The sequence below is a fragment of the Caretta caretta genome, chromosome 6 (genome assembly GCF_965140235.1).
Source record: "Caretta caretta isolate rCarCar2 chromosome 6, rCarCar1.hap1, whole genome shotgun sequence".
NCBI lineage: Eukaryota > Metazoa > Chordata > Testudines > Cheloniidae > Caretta > Caretta caretta.
The window spans coordinates 13,465,862-13,477,197 of record NC_134211.1 but is presented as its reverse complement, the minus strand read 5'-3'; the positions used below and the strand labels follow the sequence as shown (position 1 = coordinate 13,477,197).

General features: G+C 44.4%; 1 long non-coding RNA gene across 4 annotated transcripts; it reads right to left on the bottom strand.

The window, feature by feature from the left end:
- Positions 1-3,975: 3,975 nt before the first annotated feature.
- LOC142072464 (uncharacterized) lies at positions 3,976-9,867 on the bottom strand. Of its 4 annotated transcripts, none has more exons than XR_012668824.1 (2): positions 9,174-9,867; positions 3,976-6,616 (listed from the first exon to the last, which is right to left on the bottom strand). It is a non-coding gene; the product is annotated as an uncharacterized LOC142072464 (long non-coding RNA). The 4 variants fall into 4 exon arrangements; XR_012668823.1 differs by lacking the exon at positions 9,174-9,867 and adding an exon at positions 8,930-9,167; XR_012668822.1 differs by lacking the exon at positions 9,174-9,867 and adding an exon at positions 8,930-9,167 and having other exon boundaries at positions 3,976-6,600.
- Positions 9,868-11,336: the final 1,469 nt, after the last annotated feature.

Genomic DNA, 11,336 nt, shown 5'->3' with positions numbered 1-11,336 from the left:
ACAAACCATGAAAAAATGGGTGTTTACCACTACAAAAGGTTTTCTCTCCCCCTACCCCACTCTCCTGCTGGTAATAGCTTATCTAAAGTGATCACTCTCCTTACAATGTGTACGATAATCAAGGTGGGCCATTCCCAGCAGAAATCCAGGGTTTAACAAGAACATCAGAAGGGGGGCGGGGTAGGAAAAAACAAGGGGAAATAGGTTACCTTGCATAATGACTTAGCCACTCCCAGTCTCTATTCAAGCCTAAGTTAATTGTATCCAATTTGCAAATGAATTCCAATTCAACAGTCTCTCGCTGGAGTCTGGATTTGAAGTTTTTCTGTTGTAATATCGCAACTTTCATGTCTGTAATCGCGTGACAGGGAGACTGAAGTGTTCTCCGAATGGTTTATGAAAGTTATAATTCTTGACATCTGATTTGTGTCCATTTATTCTTTTACATAGAGACTGTCCAGTTTGACCAATGTACATGGCAGAGGGGCATTGCTGGCACATGATGGCATATATCACATTGGTGGATGTGCAGGTGAACGAGCCTCTGATAGCGTGGCTGATGTTATTAGGCCCTGTGATGGTGTCCCCTGAATAGATATGTGGGCACAGTTGGCAACGGGCTTTGTTGCAAGGATAGGTTCCTGGGTTAGTGGTTCTGTTGTGCGGTATGTGGTTGCTGGTGAGTTGGGGGGCTGCCTGTAGGCAAGGACTGGGCTGTCTCCCAAGATTTGTGAGAGTGTTGGGTCATCCTTCAGGATAGGTTGTAGATCCTTAATAATGCGTTGGAGGGGTTTTAGTTGGGGGCTGAAGGTGACGGCTAGTGGACTTCTGTTATTTTCTTTGTTAGGCCTGTCCTGTAGTAGGTGACTTCTGGGAACTCTTCTGGCTCTATCAATCTGTTACTTCACTTCCGCAGGTGGGTACTGTAGTTGTAAGAATGCTTGATAGAGATCTTGTAGGTGTTTGTCTCTGTCTGAGGGGTTGGAGCAAATGCGGTTGTATCGTAGAGCTTAGCTGTAGACAATGGATCATGTGGTGTGGTCAGGGTGAAAGCTGGAGGCATGTAGGTAGGAATAGCCGTCAGTAGGTTTCCAGTATAGGGTGGTGTTTATGTGATCATCGTTTATTAGCACTGTAGTGTCCAGGAAGTGGATCTCTTGTGTGGACCGGTCCAGGCTGAGGTTGATGGTGGGATGGAAATTGTTGAAATCATGGTGGAATTCCTCAAGGGCTTCTTTTCCATGGGTCCAGATGATGAAGATGTCATCAATATAGCACAAGTAGAGTAGGGGCATTAGGGGACGAGAGCTGGGGAAGCGTTGTTCTAAGTCAGCCATAAAAATGTTGGCATACTGTGGGGCCATGCGGGTACCCATAGCAGTGCCGCTTATTTGAAGGTATACTTTATCCCCAAATGTAAAATAGTTATGGGTAAGGAAGCCCTTGAGGAATTCCACCATGATTTCAACAATTTCCATCCCACCATCAACCTCAGCCTGGTCCAGTCCACACAACAGATCCACTTCCTGGACACTGCAGTGCTAATAAACAATGGTCACATAAACACCACCCTATACCGGAAACCTACTGACCGCTATTCCTACTTACATGCCTCCAGCTTTCACCCTGACCACACCACACGATCCATTGTCTACAGCCAAGCTCTACGATACAACCCATTTGCTCCAACCCCTCATATAGAGACAAACACCTACAAGAACTCTATCAAGCATTCTTACAACTACAATACTCACCTGTGGAAGTGAAGAAACAGACTGATAGAGCCAGAAGAGTTCCCAGAAGTCACCTACTACAGGACAGGCCTAACAAAGAAAATAACAGAAGGCCACTACCCGTCACCTTCAGCCCCCAACTAAAACCTCTCCAACGCATTATTAAGGATCTACAACCTATCCTGAAGGATGACCCAACACTCTCACAAATCGTGGGAGACAGGCCAGTCCTTGCCTACAGACAGCCCCCCAACCTGAAGCAAATACTCACCAGCAACCACATACCACGCAACAGAACCACTAACCCAGGAACCTATCCTTGCAACAAAGCCCGTTGCCAACTGTGCCCACATATCTATTCAGGGGACACCATCACAGGGCCTAATAACATCAGCCACGCTATCAGAGACTCATTCACCTGCACATCTACCAATGTGATATACGCCATCATGTGCCAGCAATGCCCCTCTGCCATGTACATTGGCCAAACTGGACAGTCTCTATGTAAAAGAATAAATGGACACAAATCAGATGTCAAGAATTATAACATTCATAAACCATTCGGAGAACACTTCAGTCTCCCTGTCACGCGATTACAGACATGAAAGTTGCGATATTACAACAGAAAAACTTCAAATCCAGACTCCAGCGAGAGACTGTTGAATTGGAATTCATTTGCAAATTGGATACAATTAACTTAGGCTTGAATAGAGACTGGGAGTGGCTAAGTCATTATGCAAGGTAACCTATTTCCCCTTGTTTTTTCCTACCCCGCCCCCCTTCTGATGTTCTTGTTAAACCCTGGATTTCTGCTGGGAATGGCCCACCTTGATTATCGTACACATTGTAAGGAGAGTGATCACTTTAGATAAGCTATTACCAGCAGGAGAGTGGGGTGGGGGGAGAGAAAACCTTTCATAGTGGTAAACACCCATTTTTTCATGGTTTATGTGTATAAAAAGATCTTCTGTACTTTCCACAGTATGCAACCGATGATGTGAGCTGTAGCTCACGAAAGCTTATGCTCAAATAAATTGGTTAGTCTCTAAGGTGCCACAAGTCCTCCTTTTCTTATTATAATAATAGACATTAATTACAGGAAACAGTTGCTACTGCTGAGTCCTGCTACCCATTTTCAGGGTTTTACCATCAGGTATTTCTTTTGATTGCCTATTTTCTTTCCCCTGCTGCCGTGTGAAAGACCCACACAAGAGTGGGGATGTCTGCCCTGCTATTGTGAGGTGTGACTGCAGCACTTGCTAGCCCAAGCTAGCTACGATCGAGCTAGCTCGCAACAATTAGCAGTGAAGCCGTGGCAAGGGCTAGTCGCCTGACTATGTGCCCAGTGTCCCGGGTACCTGGGCCACTGCCCGTGCTGCTGTGACTTCACTGCTGTTTTTAGTGAGCGCTCTCGATCATAGCTGGCTTGGGCATAGCTACACATGTTGCAATCACACTTCTTGATTGTAATATTGACACACTCGGTGAATAAAGACTGGCTGACTGTACAGGAGGAAGAGCAGAATTTGCTATACACAAAAGTGTGGCTAAAGTAAACTGAAGAGAAGGAGATAAATATTTCATTTTTCTAACTTCTTTCAGTTAGAAGCAATTGCCTAAGATTACTCTAACAACCGTACATTGAAATAATATATATATATATATATATATATATCGGAAGGAGACATTTTAGTTGACATCATGTAACCTCAGTGTTATCTTATACTGCTTTTGGTTCAGAGAGATAAAGAAGCAACTCCTCCAAAGCTCACGCAGTCAAACATACAGCTTGACCTGACTCCCTAGGAGGGACAACTACAGTGTTTCAAGCAGATTCTCAGACCTTCAGTCCACTGAGCAGAGGACCCTGGTACTCTGCTTCTCCTGGACTAGTCTAATCGTACTTTGTACTGTTACGAATTATACCTGGTAGGACACGCATACAACTGCTGCGAATTATACCTTGTAGGACACACACACAAATGCTACGAATTACACCTGATAGGACACGCACACCAATGCTATGAATTACACCTGATAGGACACGCACACCAATGCTGCAAATTACACCTGGTAGGACACGCACACAAATGCTGCAAATTACACCTGATAGGACACACACACCAATGCTACGAATTACACCTGATAGAACACGCACACCAATGCTACGAATTACACCTGATAGGTCACGCACAGTTTGAATCTAAGCTGAGGCACAGAAACAAAGTCCACAACTGCAGAGTTCCCAAAAGACACTAAGTTTATTACGCTCGAGCGTGGTGCCCCCTTGCTAGCCCAGGAGGGGACCCTGAATACAAATTATACAAAGGTTATATACTTTTTAGCAAAGCATGTTGCCCTCGTGCATCAGAAACCTTAGCCAATAAACAAACCCTTGTCTTATCTACCACCTATCCCTGCTTGGTGCATTCCTCGTGCTATACCAGTATGTTAATTACACAGCATGGTCCTAAAGCCATGCATCAGTAACTTTTATTATCAGAATGGCAGTTAGAAACTGACAAAAATCACATCAAGGCCAAGAAACAGGGAGTTAGAAACTGACAAAAACCAGATACTGGGAGTCAAGGCAGGCTGGAGACAAGGAGGAGGATTTTCACAGGGATTCAGTATCTAAGGATCACTCCTCCTGGTGTATGATGTGCTGGCATTTAAACAATGGTGGGCCCCAAATCAAAATGGAGTCACATGTGCTATCTTTTCCTTAACTGTTCTTCCTTTTTTTTTTTTGTACGTCAGTAAGCTATATTCGGGCTGAGTAACTGCGCTGCAGGGTTAGCAACTGCTGACAGCACATACTGCAGCATTGTAGGCATACAAAAAATAATGCAAAAACAATAACTGTCAAAAAAAAGTAAATACAAAATACGCTGTCCCCAAGTCCCCACATCCAGTAGCCATGAGGTGAGCCAGTTCCAGACCTCCTGGAATCCGGCGTTGGTAGTGTCGAGGCTGATGTGGTGGAATAGGGCTGCCTGTTGCTTGAGGATGTAGATGTCAGTTTCCACCCTATGGTGCTGATTTACAAATACACAACAGCTTGAATTGACCAGAGCACAAACCCCACCCTGATTTGCAAGGAGATAATCCAGGGCCAGGCGGTTTTGCAATGTAGTTTGGGATAGCTGGGTGACTTCAATTTGAAGGGCAGAGAGAGCATCTGCAGTAGCATTTGCCATTAGTTCCAAAGCAGCTGAAATGTTAACTATAGCCTTTTTCAGCTCGCTTACTCCCAACCATGGCAGAAACCAGCGCACAAAGGAGTGAAAGCCTTTGGGCCGATAAGAAAGGGGGTTTAAAGGAATACTTCGTCGGTCCCTCCATACTAGATTGCGGATCTCTCCCCGGGTCAGGTTCTGGTGTACTGTCACGGCGGGTACTATAGCCCCTAAGGTACATGTACCACACCATCCTGCTGGGAGAACCTTATAGGCTGTGTGATTACATAACCAATACCAGCCAGACCCCTCGGGGACCGGCCACGGGGTTCTGGAGTAGGTAAAGGGGCCTCCCGCACCAGAGCTGATTTGCGTGGTGTCCTTGCACCCTACAAAATTCCCTACAAAAACTATATTTTCTATGCCCTTACGTCGTGACACACATAAAGCATAATTACCCTGGGCCACCATATTAATAGACCATATTTGGCTTTTAACCTTCCAGTTAAATGTAGTGTTTGCCCATAGCTTAGCTTGGAGTGTTCGATTAAGGGGGATAGGTACCCCTACCAACGGGACCCCCTGACCTAAATATGTGGGGGTACGAATACAAATCCAACACTGCGTTCGATTTACACCCTGTTTGATAGCACAGGTTAAATTCAAGAAGCTATTGCCCTTCCATCCTTGTACTGGACTTGGGAATAGGGAGAGGACCCCCCCAGGCAAACCATACCAATGTCGACATCCTCCCCTGTCCCATACAAAAAACACTACCCCCAATGTAAGTCCAATAAACAGGAACACAAAAAGTCCTGGTGGGCTGTGAAGGTCCCAGTAGCTGGAAAGCTTAGTCCATGGGTTGGTCGTGGTGTTCACTCGTGAAGTGGCTCATCCAATGGCTTGTCAGGGTCAGGTGGGGGTCCCAGCGCCAACTTAACGTAGCTATGATGGATCCAGGAACCTTTACCTGCAAAGGAGTGGTGGCAGATGGTGGGAGTAATGTTCGTGGCTGTAAGGCGTTTTTGGTATTTATACTTGCCTACAAGCACAGGTTCCAGCCTCTGGAATAAACCCACCCCACCACTTTACTTCACATTCCCAAGAATACATCCCGCAACTTCCTCCCTGCCAATGTACAATGCTCTGTCTTTGCCATCAAGGCCAATTTTCAGTGTCTTTTGCAGTCAGGAATCCTTGGATTTTGGTGGTTTTAGCAGAGCAGGCTTTTTTTTTTTTTTTTTTTTGGAACAGTCATGGTTTTGCATTATACAGGGGAGAGGTTACTAACACATCACCCTGTAGTGCTTTGGTTTTTTTTTTAGCAAATACTGAATGCAGGTTAGCTTTGTCAGTGGACAATGAAGAGGTTACTAGCACTTCACCTTGGTTTTTTTTGCTGTTCAAAAGGAGGAAAGAAAAAAAACCTAGAAGGAGGGACAGGCTGATCAGTAGTCGAAGTGAAGTCACCTGGAGGTGGAGGGGTCTTTTTGCAGTAAGAAGCATGGGTCTAGGCAGTCAGTCTTTGGCACTTCACAGCGGTGTTGGTAGTTAGCAGGACTTAATAAGGGCCTTTTCAGCATGTGGCCAGAGCAGTCTTTTGTTGATGGACCTTTCTGTAGACCCAGTCACCTGGTTTTAACAAATGGCAGGTTTGCTCAGGATTCTTGAAGCAGGACTTCTTTTACCTGTAAATACAGAGACCTAACACATTTTATTAATGTCTGGCAGTGTGTTGCAGATCTCACAGCTGCTTGGGCACATTTAAGCCCCCCTCTTTCTTGGCTGTTAGCCAAATCCTAGCTGTGAGTAGTGTCCTTGGGCAGGCCAGTGTTTTATCTTTGGACCGAGCCTGCCAGCTACAGCGTTGAATTAGCTCGTCCTCCGTTTTATTTTATTTTTTTCCTTTCTTGACTTTTATTAACCTGCAAAGGAAACTTTCACTTTTTACTTATACACCTTTGTTTAAAAAGGAACACATGTACATTGCCCATTATACAGCACTTTAGTCTTATTGTATAATGTATGCCACATACACCCTTCTAGGAAAATGACTTTATTACGGAGCTTTGGAGCAACAAGCCAGGACAAGCACACCCACTTTTGAGGAGTCCACTTGGTACAACCTCTGGTGTCCAATAGCTTTCCTCCCTCCCCAGCCTTCTGGCTAGAAATGTGAGGTAGCCAAAAGGATCTCATGTATAATATGGGGAGTGGGTTAACTTTCATGTCCTTGCTTTCAAAGACTGTTGGTGTGCAAATTTTAACAACAATTTTTTTAATTAAAAGATCTGGCCAATGAAATTTTTTTTTTTACTTAAGCAAATGTATTAAACTTTAGCATATTACATTTTTTTGATATTATTTAAACACTTTGTATTCCAAGTTGAATAAAACAAGTATCTGCATTTTGATTTAACCCTTCTATTTAGTTTTAAACTAAACTGTCCTATGAAAAATTAAACACAGCAATTCTGGCCACAAGACAAACACCACAAGACAGGACATAGAACACAGAACAGAATTCCTGTTGTGCCAGTAAATTCATGAGATGTTGAATTGCTTTTCAGCTGGCATCAGTTTTTTTTGATTTTCTGAAAGACAAAAAACAACACAGATCTACCCCTTTTGGGCAGTCAGTCATTGCTTAAAATATTTCCTTTTTATACAAATACCTTTGTTAATTGCAGGCAAAACAGAGGAATTACCCATATTTTCTTGTATTTGTTTTATAGGCAGCCCAGGTTTCAGTGGCGTCTACCTTATTAGTTAGGTAATTTACATTAAAACAAATGCTTTCTGGCTTGCTTTTGGATCCACAGGTTAAAGATTCTTACTTTAAAAAGGGCACAATAAACTTTACCAGACTTTTGATTGCCTTTTACTTTTAACTCCTGCTGTCAAACACACAGCGACCTGAAAAGGAAGACACCACCTATTGTAGCCCCTTGGAACCTAATAAGATATTAATTAAGTAGTACTGTATAATTGCATTTCTTTGGAAAAGGGCCCATTTTTTTTCAAAATGGCTGCAAAGAAACCAATAATTCTTTTTTTTCCCAGTATTTCACAAAGTTTAACTGCTTAATTCTTTCCAGCAACTAAAGAGTTAACTTTTTACTTTTTTTTTTTTAAATTACTTGCTTATTTTTTAAAACGACACCCAATTAACTTAGATTTTATTATTTCAAGTATTATTCCGGGATTTACGTTTTTTATTTCTGTAATTATTTATTCCTTTTTTTTTACTATGACCTTTAAGTTTTCAACCTGTTTTTTAATCTCTCTATCTGTTGCCTGCCTGCTTGGGCCCGATCCTGTTTTTTGGGTTTTTTTTGAACTGTCCCTTCCATGAGCACCAGCTTTGTTTCACTACTAAATTAACAAGGAGGGTGGGCTTCTTAACTAGCCCCCAGCCCTCCTGGTCTCTTTTCTTAAATATTTTTACTTACAAGAGCTACCTGAGTCCTCCCCACATGAGGCTTGTCACCTGGACAGAAAGCACGGCTAATTGGCAAGCAAGGAGGTGACGGGCATAAGTCAGAAAGCCGAGGGTAAGCCGGAGGAGGGGCAGAAGCAGGTATAGCACAGAGCGGGGCTGGAGACCCCTGAGATAAATAAGGAAAGGAGGAGGAAAGAGGATGTCCTTTCGCATAAGCCCAGTTGTCCCATACATACCAATAATCCATCTGGGCTGGAGCTTTGTCCTCCAGCCTCCTTCTAAGCGCTGTTAATGTATCCCCAGCAAAGGACCCATCCGGTGGCCATTCAACAGATGTTTGAGTTGTTAGTGCTGGCCACTCAACCTTACATAAAATAACAGCTTTCTTCCTACCTAACCCATGGGTGCCAGAAATATTCCCCCAATTCTCGAGAATTTCAGCCAAAGGGGTCCCCTTACTTACACTCTGCCCAGATCCCATAATGGGCTACCAAAAGAACACAAAATGTGCCACCTTATCGCCTAAGCGACGGCTCACCCCCGCCCCTCCTCGGAGTTCTCAAAGGTGAACTCACCCTGTGCTGGCTGGAGCTGTCCGAGAGGAGGAGTGTAGTCTCGCTTGTTGGGGCGAGCCTAGAGTCCCTTCGTGGTCGCCAAAACTGTTACGAATTACACCTGGTAGGACACGCATACAACTGCTGCGAATTATACCTTGTAGGACACGCACACCAATGCTACGAATTACACCTGATAGGACACGCACACCAATGCTACGAATTACACCTGGTAGGACACGCACACCAATGCTGCGAATTATACCTGATAGGTCACGCACAGTTCGAATCTAGGCTGAGGCACAGAAACAAAGTCCACAACTGCAGAGTTCCCAAAAGACACTAAGTTTATTACGCTCGAGCGTGGTGCCCCCTTGCTAGCCAGGGGGGGACCCTGAATACAAATTATACAAAGGTTATATACTTTTTAGCAAAGCATGTTGCCCTCGTGCATCAGAAACCTTAGCCAATAAACAAACCCTTGTCTTATCTACCACCTATCCCTGCTTGGTGCATTCCTCGTGCTATACCAGTATGTTAATTACACAGCATGGTCCTAAAGCCATGCATCAGTAACTTTTATTATCAGAATGGGAGGCCTCACATCAAGGCCAAGAGACAGGGAGTTAGAGACTGACAAAAACCAGATACTGGGAGTCAAGGCAGGCTGGAGACAAGGAGGAGGATTTTCACAGGGATTCAGTATCTAAGGATCACTCCTCCTGGTGTATGATGTGCTGGCATTTAAACAATGGTGGGCCCCAAACCAAAATGGAGTCACATGTGCTAACTTTTCCTTAACAGTACTCACCAGGCGGACTTGGAGAAATGCTGTTGAAATTGCCTTGTAACCAGCATGTGTGACCAGAATTTACCATAGCACCTGGGTATACAATTTCACAATCCCATTCCCCCAATACCCAGAGACATGGCGAGGCTGTTTACTGAAGGATGTCCTAAAGCTGTTGCTTACTCTGATGCAGCATTCTCCTTCCCAGTGCTCTGCTCAGGGCATCCTTTACCTCCTTGTTCCTCATGCTGTAGCTCCAGGGGCTCAGTATAGGAGTGACAAAGGTGTACACCATAGACACTATCCGGCACTTGCTCTGGGAAGTAGCTGGAACTAGGGTGTAAGCATATGAAGCTGCTGCAGCTGTACATCAGGGCAACAACCATCAAGTGGGAGGAACAGGTGGAGAAGGTGCGGTGCCGGCCAGCTCCAGAGCTGATCCTCAGGATGGTGACCACAATGAAGGCATAGGAGATGCAGATCAACAGGAAACGGATGGCCACGTTTATGACACTACAAATATAGAGGGCCATCTGGTGGACATGGGTGTTGCTGCATGCCAGATGCAGAATAGGAATGTCACAGAAGAAATGGTAGATTTCAGTGGACATTAGGGGCCTAAATAGCTCTGTGGATCTGGGATACAGAATTAGTATCAGGAATGAGGACTTGCAGCTGCGCTGCCCAGTCTCCAAGAAGCTTATGAGCACAGCTGAACTGAGCCAAAGCAAGGCCACCTGATTGACTACTACACATCAGGGCCAAGGAAGTCAGCAGGCCTGCTCCTAACGCAACTGATCTCTGATTGCTCAAGGCACAAGACTGCAGCTGGGATCTCTCCTGTGCCTGCCCTGCTCTTAGCCTTGTTCCTGCCTCTGCTCAGTCTGCTCCAGCCCTGCTTCCCTGTGGGCTTCCTGAGCCCAGGTCCAGCTGCTGGCTTCAGTACCTGACTCCAGCTCTGACCCCTTGACTCTGGTTATCGCCTAGCTCCCGTTCCAACCACTAAGTCTGACCACCCGCTGCCCGGTACATGACACATACCCTTAGGCCAGAGTTCACAAAAGATGTAAGATATATATAAGATAAAATACAAGTTTAAATCAACACTGCTCAGTAAGAAGAATATAAACATTTAAAATACAAAAATTAAAAACACAAGATCAACCTTTCCCCCAGGATCAGTTACTCCTTTAAAGTCACAGACCCTGCCATGGTATACAATCGTAAAACAACCACAGATAGAAACACATTATTTTAGATAGATCACAAAGACCCTCTCTTCCACACTTGTGTCTTGTTTTTGCAGCTGATCAGGCATTTAGGGCAACTGTCCATATAATCCAAACATTTTGCTACATAGCAAGTATTCTAATTTTTGACACAGTGCTGGAAACAGGATCTGAGCCAGGAATGTGGTAAACCATTATTGTGGTAGATCTTCAACATGGCCAGACCTGTATGGGAAAGATGATTTTCTCTCGATACTAGCATATCTCCCTCCCAAATATGCTGTCTGCAGAGTATGAAAATAGAGAGCTGTAAATCCAGCTATTTCTCATGGATATTCTTTAAATGAGAAAGCCAAGAGGGCATACTTGTTTCAGGGACAACTGCCACATCAGGTTGTCTGAACATCAT